This window comes from Schistocerca nitens, chromosome 9, assembly GCF_023898315.1.
Source record: "Schistocerca nitens isolate TAMUIC-IGC-003100 chromosome 9, iqSchNite1.1, whole genome shotgun sequence".
In the NCBI taxonomy this organism is placed as follows: domain Eukaryota; kingdom Metazoa; phylum Arthropoda; class Insecta; order Orthoptera; family Acrididae; genus Schistocerca; species Schistocerca nitens.
Genome location: NC_064622.1, coordinates 15842143 through 15855593, shown reverse-complemented (window position 1 = coordinate 15855593; position 13451 = coordinate 15842143). Strand labels below are relative to the sequence as shown.

The following is a 13451-nucleotide window of genomic DNA, read 5'->3' as shown; positions in this document are numbered from 1 at the left end:
ACCAAATGTCACACTGAAAACGAACCCTGTCCTTTCCTTTTGTATTATTCCGCTATGTGTTTATGTACCCTTGTGTATTTAACTTTTTCCTGTCTGTAAGTGTTTGGCTAATAATATTTATGTTGTAGAATTTTTCAAATACTATGTTATTTACTTTGTAAAGATGTTTAGACATTATTTATTCTGTTTTGTTTTAATGCTCATGTGTGAAGTTCATGTTTCAAAAGTTATTCTGATCTTTTATGTATTTACTTATGTCATAATTCCTGTAACACTGATGTGCATATTTATTTCTATTCTTTTGCAAAGCCTGTACTACAAATGTTATCTGTATTGTTATGTTCTTTAATGATGTATTTTGTACCTTTGTTATTGTATTCTTATGTTATAAAATTGTAATTGACACCAGTTCATCAAATTAAGTAACTTGTAAGTTACATATCAATGCACACGTTTCTGTTGCTCATAGTATATGGACAATATGTGAGAAGTAGGGACTGTTAGTGTTTGCACGTGTGTTGATAATTCAGCAAGGGGAATGGATAACAGCATTGCTGGTTCTATGGGCATTCCAAAAAGTTTTGTGAGTACACAAATGGTGGTTTATGGACTTGCTATATTGTCCGCAAGACTCTTCGATGGTGATTGTGCACCTGCACAGTCGCAACAGATGGTTTCTGGCCGTCTCTACAAGGACTACAGTGGGTCTGCACCTTTGATGGCCCACCAATACCATTATTTCTACAAGGACTGCAGTGGGTCTACTCTGTGATGACCTACCTACCAATATTCTTCAAAACTTCGAATGACTATGCTGTGGGTTTACTCTGTTGTGACCCATTACCTGTCTGCATGTCAAGAGTCAGCATTGTCTTTCTGTTGGAAGGACAACACTACTTCTTCAAGACTGCATGGAAATCCACTACTTCCGTGTGCATTGTCTTTTACTGCTCAGACTTTGAGAAAAGAAACGGCAGTTTTACTGTGATGAATGATCAGGACTGTCTTTATGGACTGTGAGAAAATTTTAGCTTTTGACCAACATTGTATTAATAAGTATGTGCATTTGATATCTTTCTTACTGTAATTATGAAAATTTTTTTCAAATCTGTATTGGCCAGTGCCCAAAACAATTTGTAAAATTTTTTGTGGGGAGCATGGAGGCTTTGTAAGTAGGCTGTTTAGGTTTTCTTATTGGTAACGCCACGTAGCGCTCTGTATGAAAAATGACTGGCTGTGCTGTGTGCAGTCTGTGGCTAGTTTGCATTGTTGTCTGCCATTGTAGCGTTGGGCAGTTGGCTGTTAACAGCGCGTAGCGTTGCGCAGTTGGAGGTGAGCCGCCAGCAGTGGTGGATGTGGGGAGAGAAATGGCAGAGTTTTGAAATTTGTAAGACTGGATGTCATGAACTGCTATATATATTATGACTATTAAGGTAAATACATTGTTTGTTCTCTATTAAAATCTTTCATTTGCTAACTATGCCTATCAGTAGTTAGTGCCTTCAGTAGTTTGAATCTTTTATTTAGCTGGCAGTAGTGGCGCTCGCTGTATTGCAGTAGCTTGATAACGAAGATTTTTGTGAGGTAAGTGATTTGTGAAAGGTATAGGTTAATGTTAGTCAGGGCCATTCTTTTGTAGGGATTTTTGAAAGTCAGATTGCGTTGCGCTAAAAATATTGTATGTCAGTATAAGCACAGTCGTACATAATTTTTCAAAAGGGGACGTTTCAAAAGATGTTTTACTTTCCAGAAGAATTCAGAAAAACCGTACAGATATGAACAGATACTGCGCAAAAGCAATAATGTAAATTGTGTTACTCGTTAACAGCGTCGTGATAAAATCGTGTAGTTGTCCAATACACTAACCACTGTGTCATCTGGTATCTCTCAGAAAGTACTTTAAATCCAGAATGTCTTTTCAAGTAAGCCAAAATGTTGCAATAAAGTCTCATTAGCAGTATATGTTCCAAATATGTAAGCCTTATAGTCGTTGCGTAATCATGCAACGAACAAGCAAGAATGTACACACAATAACACTGTGTCATCTGTTCGTTATAACAATACATTCGTAATTACTTTCTAAATAAGTTCCCTAGGTTCTCGCCTGGATAGTTAACTTCAAAACATTGTTAAATGTTAACAGTTTCTAAGTGTGACGAAGCGTGCTAGTAACGTGAAGTGAGAAATTTTATGGCAAAGACTAAGTTAAAAAGCAGATTATCTCTCAATAAATGGTTTTACATGTGAAATGTGGTATAAACTTTACTCTTTCTAGTACGCAGAGTTTCAACTTCAACGCAATTATCATGTGGTATATGTCGGATTCTGTAAGGTCCATTGTAAATCAGAAAGAATTTGTGAATCAACTGTTTCTTCTTCTGTAACAATGAATGAGCTTTAATGAGAACTTTCTGACCAGTATATAGTTTCTTTGCATTTGCTTTACAGTGTAGTTTTCTCCTTTTGTCTGCAGCAGAATTTATATTTTTAATAGGCAAATCAATTATGTCTTTGTGTAGAAGTCTACGTGAATTTGGAAAAGGTACAAGTTCTCTGATTCTGTTTGGTGGTTCTTCATTCTTTAGTACAAGAGTAAGTGGTAAAGCAGTGGAGTCATGAGGCATTTCATTGAGCACGTTTTGAAATAAGTGTAAATATCTGTCCTAATACTGGTGCTTTCTATGACAGTAAAGTCTGTGACAATAAAGTCTTCAAAGATTATTGATTTCTTTCATAATCTGTTCAGACGGGTTACAGTGTGGTGAGTACAATGAAATAAAAACAGGTTTGATTTTATGATTCCGAAGCACGCGTGACGAAACAGCAGATCTGAGTTGTGGTCCGTTATCTGAAATGTCTTTAGCAACGTGTCCAACTTCACGTAAGAAATTTTTAACTAAGGCGTTGGATACAGACAGTCCAGTGGCTTTACGTAACACAATGAAAGAAAGAAATTTTGAAGTTAGTTCAATAGCGACTAGAATGTACGAAAATCCATTCGATGATCTGACAAGGGGTCCCAAGAGACCAACAGCAGCAAATTCTTTTAATTTAGGAGGAATGATAGGAAACAATGGAGCACGATGTGAGATGGTAGATGGTTTAGCCTTTTGAAAAAGTTTACAAATAGACAAGACTCTCCGAATTCTCTTTTCCATATTGTTAAAATAGCAAATCATTCGAAGGACTGTTGTGTCAGATTACTGCACGTTCAATAATGCCCTTGTCAAGCATAGATCGTATTTCTGTTCTAGCACGGTCCCTATAACGTGCCGGAATTACGTATGGTCTAGCACAAAATTTAGTATGCTCACGAACACGAAACTGGTATTGAATACCTTGATTGTTCCTGTTTTGTGAGTAAAAACTGTGGAATGTGCTTGTAAAATGTCAAAAAGGTCCTGCCCATCAATGTCATTACAGTTCTCAATTGTTTGAATTTTATTCTGAATTAAGTCATTAGTATCAAATACGTCGTTGATATCATCCCTGTCAATACTTGCTGACCGAGCGAGGTGGCGCAGTGGTTACCACACTGGAGGACGACGGTTCAATCACGCGTCCGGCCATCCTGATTTAGGTTTTCCGTGATTTCCCTAAATCGCTCCAGGCAAATGCCGGGATGGTTCCTTTGAAAGGGCACGACCGATTTCCTTCATCCTTCCCTCACCCGAGCTTGTGCTCCGTCTCTAATGACCTCGTTGTCGACGGGACGTTAAACACTAATCTCCTCCTCCTCCTCCTTCCTTAATCCAATGAGACCGATGACCTAGCTGTTTGGTCTCTTCCCCCAAACAACCCAACCCAGTACTTGCTGAGTGATTGATAATGTCAAGTTCCATAGAAAATTCCTAACTGTTGGCTAACAAGAGGTAAGGCCGATTAATTTCCTCATCATGGTTTGAGAGCCAATCTTCAAATTTCAAAGCTATTGACTTACCTTCTTTCTCTAAACTTATTTCAGCATCGTGAAAGTTTAAGATTGCTTTTTATTCATTCAAAAAGTCTACTCCCAATATAATTTCCGTCCACAACAATGGAACATTAAGAAAGTTCATAGAGAATCTGTGGTTTTGACAAAAGAATTCTATGTTGGTTTGTTGGCGTACATCTACACTTTTTCCAAAAATTGCACCTTGTAGTTTAATCTTGCGTAAAGGAAGTTTGAGGCAATGGTTCGATTTGTTGCATTTGCTAAAAGCTGTTTCATTAATTACTGAAATGGGACTGCCAGAGTCAAGTGCTGCCGTAAATTTTACGTCATTTACTGTAATGTGAATTAAGTGATATGAAATGTTGTTCTATTCTACGTCGTATTCCTGGAGTAAGATGTCCGTAATGTCTTCCATTTTTACGTAGTTAATAGCCACGGCAGCTGCGTCGTCAGTTTCATAAGTACGTCTTGTGGCTACCAACGGTGTGAGTCATTGTCTACTACTGTCTCTTTGTTGTCTCGCGTCGTTATTGGGATTTGGCGATCTAACCTCTACACTTTCAACTTTCGGAGAGGGACGTGCCCTGTTTGAATCCCACAAGTTCTGATGAAATTCAGGTCTGTCGTTATGACTATATCGTCTGTCGTCATGTTGGTAGTTTCTGTAATTTCTTTCTTGTCAGTTAAGTGGCGGAGAATTTCTCCCTGAATCGTAACTGCGTTGTGGACAGTTGCTTCTGAAGTTATTCTGTCTCCCCTGATAATAATTATTTTGGTTCCCACATTATCTGTTTCTCTGATTGTCTCTGTTATAGTCATTACCGCGGAGAGGTGATCTTTCCCTGTAATTATTATTACTCAGCCAATGGTTGTCATACAGGTGGTGTCTGTTTCGGTCACGATTTGCGTTGTAAGAATAGCCTTGTCGTGTCCAGTTATTATTTCTGACGTCCCGGAATTGTGAGGGATGTGACCTGTAATTGTTGTTCTCCTGGTTTCGCGTCCCGCTATTGTCTGTGTCAATTTCTAATTCTTGTAAGAGTCCCTGAAAAGCTTCAATGTCGTCTTTGCAACGTCCTACCAAAATAATACGCCGTAAATGTTCAGGCAATTTAATTTAAGCAAATGTGAATAAGTTCTGAGGGGCTGTACGGATTTGTCAAATACTGATTTTTGTGCAACATGTCTCCAAAACATTTTACTGGACTGGAAAATTCAGATTGCTCGAAATGTTTCATCATTATGATGGTATGTTTTACTCGATTTTGAGTAGCTCGAGACCAATGTGCTGAGAGGAAGGCATGATAAAATTCTCCTTCACTGTGACAATCGCGAAAGACCGATCGCATTCTTACAGCTGGTTCATTCTCTAAGTAGCCACACATAAATTCTAATCTCTACTCTAATGAACAGTTGGGAGGAAAACAATGAGAGAATTGATGAAGCCATACTTGTGGATGAATGTCGTTGCCAGAATTCTTAAATGTTTTGAATTTATGTGTAGTAATGAACAGTTGATAGTCAGTCATCATGACGGCGAGTCGCATATCGGTCATTGTTACGTCGTGTCGGCGTTTCCATCTCAAAATTCGGTGCACCTTGCCAATTTCTTTCATAATTTCCGAAATGCCCTGTGTTATTATTTTGTGGCTTTTCCGTATTTCCAAGCCCCTCTTCCCGTATTGGAGTGCGAGTGTCCGCTGAAATATGTAATTCTTGCATTACTTGTGCCAACTGATCTTGTACTTCCCGGATTTCTCTTTTATGTTGCATAGTAATTTGATTCTGATTTTGTTTCAATTTCCTAATTTGTTCGTACTCTTCTGTGTCGGTAAAGGCTACCGATTTTGCGTCAGTCAGATCATCATCTACCTTCGTAGATAAATTATTTAGCTGATCCGAAAGTTCGACTAATTTTTTCGATAGTGAGCTGATATCATCCGTGTGTTTTTCTGAACGAAGTTTGAGAGCGTCCGTTTGTGCCGAAAGCGTATCTACTGTGTCCTGTAAGTTTTCCTGAGTTTTTGCAAGTTGCATAACCGAATCGGTAGATGCAACTGAGTCAATTTTAGTTTGCAAGGTGTCGTGATTTTCATTAACAATAGTTTGCAGTTCTTTTATGGCTGCTTCGTGATTCTATAATGCATTTTCATGACGGGAAAAAATACGTTGAAAATGCTCAGAAATTTGTGTTTTTACAGACTTTTTGACATTTAGATTCGATGTTATATGACTCAGTAGTTAAACCTTCGCGTGTTTTTCAAGCGTTGTGTCTAACTTTTGAGGATTTTGCTTCATTGTGTCTAACTTTTATAGCTGTTGCTGTGTCCGTTCCTGATTTTGTTCCATTTGCTGCTGTGATTGTCTTTGATGTTGTTGCATTGCGTCTATCTTTTGAAGCTGTTGTCCCATTTGTTGCATTAATTTTTAAAACAATGCACTGATGTCTGAAACATGTTCCTCTGTACTTTTCGGCAGTGCATTTGTACCGGCAACATTCGCATTTTGAAAAGAAGAAAATGTGTCTTGTCTTGATTGAGAAACGGCTAATAACGCAAAACCTAAATTTACAGCATTTGCAAGGTTGTGTCCTGTCATTTCGGATTCCTGGGGCGAGCTGTTGCCGACCGATCGATAGACAATACTACCCTGTTCACTAGCTGTTTCACTGTCTACACCATTACTTATTGTCTGGTCCATTTCCCTATGCACAATCACCAAATTACTATTTTGAATATTTGCTAATTCATTACACGGTGGCGCTAACACAATACTCTCGTCTTCATTGTCATTTCTCAGTTTACTTTGGAGCCTAGTATTATGTTTTCCACACGCCATAATTGTCACAATATTTCACACGATAACAGAGAAAAGCACAATTTGAAGAGCAAAATAAGAAAACACATTAAACTAGCACTGAAAATAACATGCAATTAATTGAAAGCGCGGCTGCGAAATACTTGGTGCAAATCTACATGCATGCCACAACAGTTTCACAGTACAACACTGAAAAACTACAACTACAAAGGAGATTCTCTCTACAATTACGCACTAGCAATAAACAATAATTACACTAATTACACAAACTACAAGAAAAAATCAGAAGATTCCAGTGAGGTATCCTCGGCGAAGTGTCGATATATGTAACTTCCCCTTTGAAAAATTAAGAAATACGAAACGTCCCCTTAGAAAAATTATGAATAACAGTGCTGAAAAACTTCTACGTTATTTGATTTTCAAAAAGCTGAGCAAAACTTAACGTATTCAAACCGTTTTCTCTGTACTTATTCTGATCATCACTAAACTGACACAATATTTTTCGTGCAACGCAATCTGACTTTGAATAATCCCTAAAAAAATAGCCCTGACTAACAAGAACCTATACCTTTCATGAATCACTTACCTCACAAAAATCTTCGATATTCGAACTACTGCAATACAGCGGGCGCCAATACTGCCAGCTAAATAAAGGATTCCATCTACTGAAGGCACTAACTACTGATAGGCACAGTTAGCAAACGAAAGATTTTAATAGAGAACAAACAATGTATTTACCTTAATAGCATTCAAAAATCATTATATATACAGGGTGGTCCATTGATCGTGACCGGGCCATCTTCATCATTAGTTATGTGATCTACCCACCTAATCTTCAGCATTCTTCTGTAGAACCACATTTCGAAAGCTTCTATTCTCTTCTTGTCCAAACTATTTATCGTCCATGTTTCACTTCCATACATGGCTACACTCCATACAAATACTTTCAGAGACGGATATCGTGATACCACGTATTTATACGTTTGTGACTATTACAGCGCCATCTATCACAAAGCGAAAAAAGTGGTCCAACTAAAACATTAATATTTCTTTACGTACTACACGAATATGTAATAAAAATGGGGGTTCCTATTTAAAAAAACGCAGTTGATATCCGTTTGACCTATGGCAGCGCCATCTAGCGGGCCAACCATAGCGCCGTCTGGTTTAACCCTTCAAGCCAAACAAGTTTCGTTCTTTGTAGTTTTTTCGGTTGACGCTTAATTCGTGAGATATTTGGCCCGGTCACGAACAATGGACCAACCTGTATATTGTGACATCCAATTAAACAAGTATCCTTTTTCTGGCGGACACGCGTCGAGACCGTCCGCTCAAAACTCTGGCATCTCTCTCCCCACATCCACCACTGCTGGCGGCTCACCTCCAACTGCCCAATGCTACGCGCTGTTCACGTCCAACTGCCCGACACTACAATAGCGAATATTCCAACAATGCCAACGAGCCACAGACTGCAAACAGCACTGTCAGTGATTTTCATACAGAGCGCTACGTGGCGTTACGAACATAAAAACCTAAACAGCCTACTTACAAACGTACTATGGCCTAATAATTCCAAAGAGGTCTAAACGACCTAATTGGTAGTTTTTTTTAATATAAAGTAGAGCCTCATCTAGTAAACTAATTTCTTTCGATATATTAACTGAGCTCGTTTTCATTTTTACAGAGTTGGGCAGTTGTCACGTACTCAGTAAACAGGTGAAAGACGCCTCGATAAGTGTTGAGTCCTGTTTCAAGAGCAGCACATAATTAATTACCTGCCGTCTACAGACAGAGGCCCTTTGGTGACTTGGCGTGTCCCGTGTACGAGTAGCACTTCTACATCTATATCTACACTCCTGGAAATGGAAAAAAGAACACATTGACACCGGTGTGTCAGACCCACCATACTTGCTCCGGACACTGCGAGAGGGCTGTACAAGCAATGATCACACGCACGGCACAGCGGACACACCAGGACCCGCGGTGTTGGCCGTCGAATGGCGCTAGCTGCGCAGCATTTGTGCACCGCCGCCGTCAGTGTCAGCCAGTTTGCCGTGGCATACGGAGCTCCATCGCAGTCTTTAACACTGGTAGCATGCCGCGACAGCGTGGACGTGAACCGTATGTGCAGTTGACGGACTTTGAGCGAGAGCGTATAGTGGGCATGCGGGAGGCCGGGTGGACGTACCGCCGAATTGCTCAACACGGGGGGGCGTGAGGTCTCCACAGTACATCGATGTTGTCGCCAGTGGTCGGCGGAAGGTGCACGTGCCCGTCGACCTGGGACCGGACCGCAGCGACGCACGGATGCACGCCAAGACCGTAGGATCCTACGCAGTGCCGTAGGGGACCGCACCGCCACTTCCCAGCAAATTAGGGACACTGTTGCTCCTGGGGTATCGGCGAGGACCATTCGCAACCGTCTCCATGAAGCTGGGCTACGGTCCCGCACACCGTTAGGCCGTCTTCCGCTCACGCCCCAACATCGTGCAGCCCGCCTCCAGTGGTGTCGCGACAGGCGTGAATGGAGGGACGAATGGAGACGTGTCGTCTTCAGCGATGAGAGTCGCTTCTGCCTTGGTGCCAATGAGGTCGTATGCGTGTTTGGCGCCGTGCAGGTGAGCGCCACAATCAGGACTGCATACGACCGAGGCACACAGGGCCAACACCCGGCATCATGGTGTGGGGAGCGATCTCCTACACTGGCCGTACACCACTGGTGATCGTCGAGGGGACACTGAATAGTGCACGGTACATCCAAACCGTCATCGAACCCATCGTTCTACCATTCCTAGACCGGCAAGGGAACTTGCAGTTCCAACAGGACAATGCACGTCCGCATGTATCCCGTGCCACCCAACGTGCTCTAGAAGGTGTAAGTCAACTACCCTGGCCAGCAAGATCTCCGGATCTGTCCCCCATTGAGCATGTTTGGGACTGGATGAAGCGTCGTCTCACGCGGTCTGCACGTCCAGCACGAACGCTGGTCCAACTGAGGCGCCAGGTGGAAATGGCATGGCAAGCCGTTCCACAGGACTACATCCAGCATCTCTACGATCGTCTCCAGGAGAGAATAGCAGCCTGCATTGCTGCGAAAGGTGGATATACACTGTACTAGTGCCGACATTGTGCATGCTCTGTTGCCTGTGTCTATGTGCCTGTGGTTCTGTCAGTGTGATCATGTGATGTATCTGACCCCAGGAATGTGTCAATAAAGTTTCCCCTTCCTGGGACAATGAATTCACGGTGTTCTTATTTCAATTTCCAGGAGTGTATATCCATACTCCGCAAGCCACCTGACGGTGTGTGGCGGAGGGCACCATGAGTACCTCTATCGGTTCTCCCTTCTATTCCAGTCTCGTATTGTTCGTGGAAAGAAAGATTGTCGGTATGTCTCTGTGTGGGCTCTATCTCTCTGATTTTATCCTCATGGTCTCTTCGCGAGATATACGTAGGAGGGAGCAATGTACTGCTTGACTCCTCGTTGAAGGTATGTTCTCGAAACTTCAACAAAAGCCCGTACCGAGCTACTGAGCGTCTCTCCTGCAGAGTCTTCCACTGGAGTTTATCTGTCATCTCCGTAGCGCTTTCGCGATTACTAAATGATCCTGTAACGAAGCGCGCTGCTCTCCGTTGGATCTTCTCTATCTCTTCTATCAACCCTATCTGGTACGGATCCCACACTGCTGAGCAGTATTCAAACAGTGTGCAAACAAGCGTACTGTAACCTACTTCCTTTGTTTTCGGATTGCATTTCCTTAGGATTCTTCCAATGAATCTGTCTGGCATCTGCTTTACCGACGATCAACTTTATATGGCCATTCCATTTTAAATCACTCCTAATATCGAAAGAGTCTCGAACAGCTCAGTATTTAAAATTCTCAGTATAATCATAATTCTACACAGTGGTTCCCTCCTTAGGAGATCTGCAATCCTCCAGAAATGTCTCACAGTGCGGAATATTATAGAGCTTAAATTTTCTCTCACTGAACCTGCTTTTTTTTAAAAAAAAAGTATTCGCTAGAAATTCTCGTTATTGTACATGTTATACGGTAATTCGTGAAATCGGAGGGAACTAGAAACCTCACCATTATTCATCGTGTTAATCTGAAATCTCGCCATCAGCAAAGTGTGGGCACTTTACTTCACTGATAGTGTGTTCCAAACTGAAATTGGCTGGTAATATACATCCGGTAAATCACAAAGTTTGGCTGAAGATATGAGAATTTTGTGAATACCTAATGCCACTAACCTTTCTTCGTTTGAAAAACAGATGGTTCAGATCTAAAAGCGTTAACACTGTGCACTTTTGAAATACGTGACAGAGAATTTGCCTCTTCGTCTGATACCTTTGTTAAACCTGAACGACTGCACGACTAATTGAAAAGCAAGATGTCGTGTGAACTGTTCATCGTTTTAGTGAGAAACGTCATGATACAAGCAAACTAACCCTTGTAATGACACATTCCGACGCAGAGACATACAATACCTTAATGGCTGCGCCAAAGATTAAATTGAGAGGGATGTAGAATATAATCTCTGTAATGTTCATATTGGATTCTATTTTGTTTCATACTCCAAGAAGCAGTTATGAGACACTTTCGATTGTTACCTTGTAGAGCATAGACGTAATTTCTGATGTGTGCGGAAAGGCAGCCATCTTGTTAGTATTTATGGTTAGTGCGACGAGCAGAGCAAGTCTTATTGTCTTGTGAATAAAAAATAGTGAGAAGTATCGAAGTTTTATGAGAATTATTTGAAGCGACGTAGCATTGTATTCGTTGGTTTCCACCGATGCCGACTCAGGAAGATACACACGGTCAACAAAGAGAAGAACATCGATGGCGACTAATGAATTAATATTGTCGCAGAAGGACTAATTCTACGTCAAAGGTGAGAACTCTGATTTAATCAACAATGACGTAGAATTCAAAAATGTAATTAATCAGACTTCTAAATTATATTACAGGCAAATTTCACGCAGCACTGAATTTGTCTGCATTCAAGCCGGTCAATACAATCCGTAAAAAATCCCGTCAAAAATTCGGAAGTTACAGTTCCATATCCATAATTTTCCTCTTTAAAAAAAAAATTAAATTTTTTTTATTTATGTCGCCACACCCTGCACATGGTAAAACTTTTACAACCACGCAACGGAGAAAGCAGGTTGGAACCACACAGTGTCAGGCGACGAGACCTACCGCGCCTTATCAGCGGCTGTAGTCGTAAAACCTCTCACGTGTCGTTCAGCTGCCGCAGTTTCCAAAGACGCCTGACGTTCCCCAGCTCTGGCGCTCCTACGTCCCACTGCGTGGTCTCGAGCCGGCGGCGGTTTCTGGCCCAGTGGCGGTGACGTCAGCGGGTCGAGGCCGCCGGAAGAAACCCGTACAGCTGGGCCTTCAGCGCTCTCTGTCCCTGCCCCGCCAGTGTGCTGCCGCCGCGGTCCACAGCCGGCTGTCGAGGCGTGCGGGCAACGGTGAGTAGCGGGCAGCTGCCGGCCGTCGCTTAACCCACTGACTGTCACACGTGAGCGAACGGAAACATCAGGCAAACGTTTGTCAAATGTTTTGTCTAAAAATAAGAACTAAAATATCTTAGACAAACATTTCACGTGCCTCATTTCCTGTACATGATTTCGAGCGTCATTCAACTGTTTCTCTACTCTGTTTCTTACTTTTATTGCGCTGATTACTGGAGACGTTATTTTACTGTCATCTTCAGGTGCTTACTGTGTGCTCAGAACTGAAAAGTGCGACATGCCAGTGTAGACGGGCGTACTGCAACACACGTCCACAAAGCTTCTCTGGACATCGGAAGAAAAAAAAAAGGAAAGAAAAAAGCCTTCGTAAAATTAAATGAAACAACAAGTTTACTGTTACATTGGTTAATGTATTACCCCAACCTTTAGGCAGCTAATATATGCAACATGTAATCTTAAGACTCCTTGCCATGTAAATGTTTCCTCTCATACAATCACTCTTTCCTCTCTCTCTCTCTCTCTCTCTCTCTCTCTCTCTCCCTCTCCCTCCTTCCCTCTCTCACAGACACACACTTTCTCTCTCTCTCTTCCTCTCCTTCTGCCTCCAGCCCCTCACATTTGTTTATTAATCCCAATCAAAGAGTGTCGTCTATGTATGATTTCACTGCTGTAGCCAATATGATCATTGTAATTCAAGCCTGTAACATTTCACCTAATTGTTATTAACAAGTATGAACTTTAAGCCGTTTTAACATTTCACCTGATTTTATAAACGAGTACGAATGTTTAGCTGTTTTAACTTGTCAGAATTGGATTTATATACCACCTGAAGTACACACACATATATTCGACACCTCAAAACAAACACCTCCAAATGCTTTAAACAATTATTCTGTAATAATGTTGTTACGATGAATATTCTTTGCACTTTGCGATTATGTCTTCTCTTCTGCTATACGAGCCTTGCACCCAACTGATTCCAGACGTCATATATGTTTACAAATGTGGCAGTATACATGTGATGTGTTACGACAGCAAAAGGAACCTATGACCACTGGAGGTACTCTAGTTTACTTATTTAATGTTTACCATTAGATATTAGTTCACTTTTTTGTCAAAAGTAATCCTAAACCATATTCTGAAATAGTGTCTTGTTTTTCCACTAGGCAGTGCCACAAGTTCCTCCAAAAATCGTAACACAACACACACACATATGTAATA

At 41.3% G+C, this 13451-nt stretch overlaps 2 protein-coding genes across 14 annotated transcripts in view; both read left to right on the top strand.

Moving 5' to 3' along the window:
• LOC126203013 (UDP-glycosyltransferase UGT5-like) overlaps positions 1–13451 on the top strand; it is a 972471-nt gene that overhangs the window by 763222 nt on the left and 195798 nt on the right. The window lies entirely within an intron of this gene.
• The window catches only part of LOC126203018 (UDP-glycosyltransferase UGT5-like), a 125175-nt gene that overhangs the window by 43832 nt on the left and 67892 nt on the right, over positions 1–13451 (top strand). The window contains exon 2 of the mRNA XM_049937256.1: positions 12038–12227. The gene's annotated coding sequence lies outside the window, so the exon portion shown is untranslated. The remainder of the gene's footprint in view (positions 1–12037; positions 12228–13451) is intronic.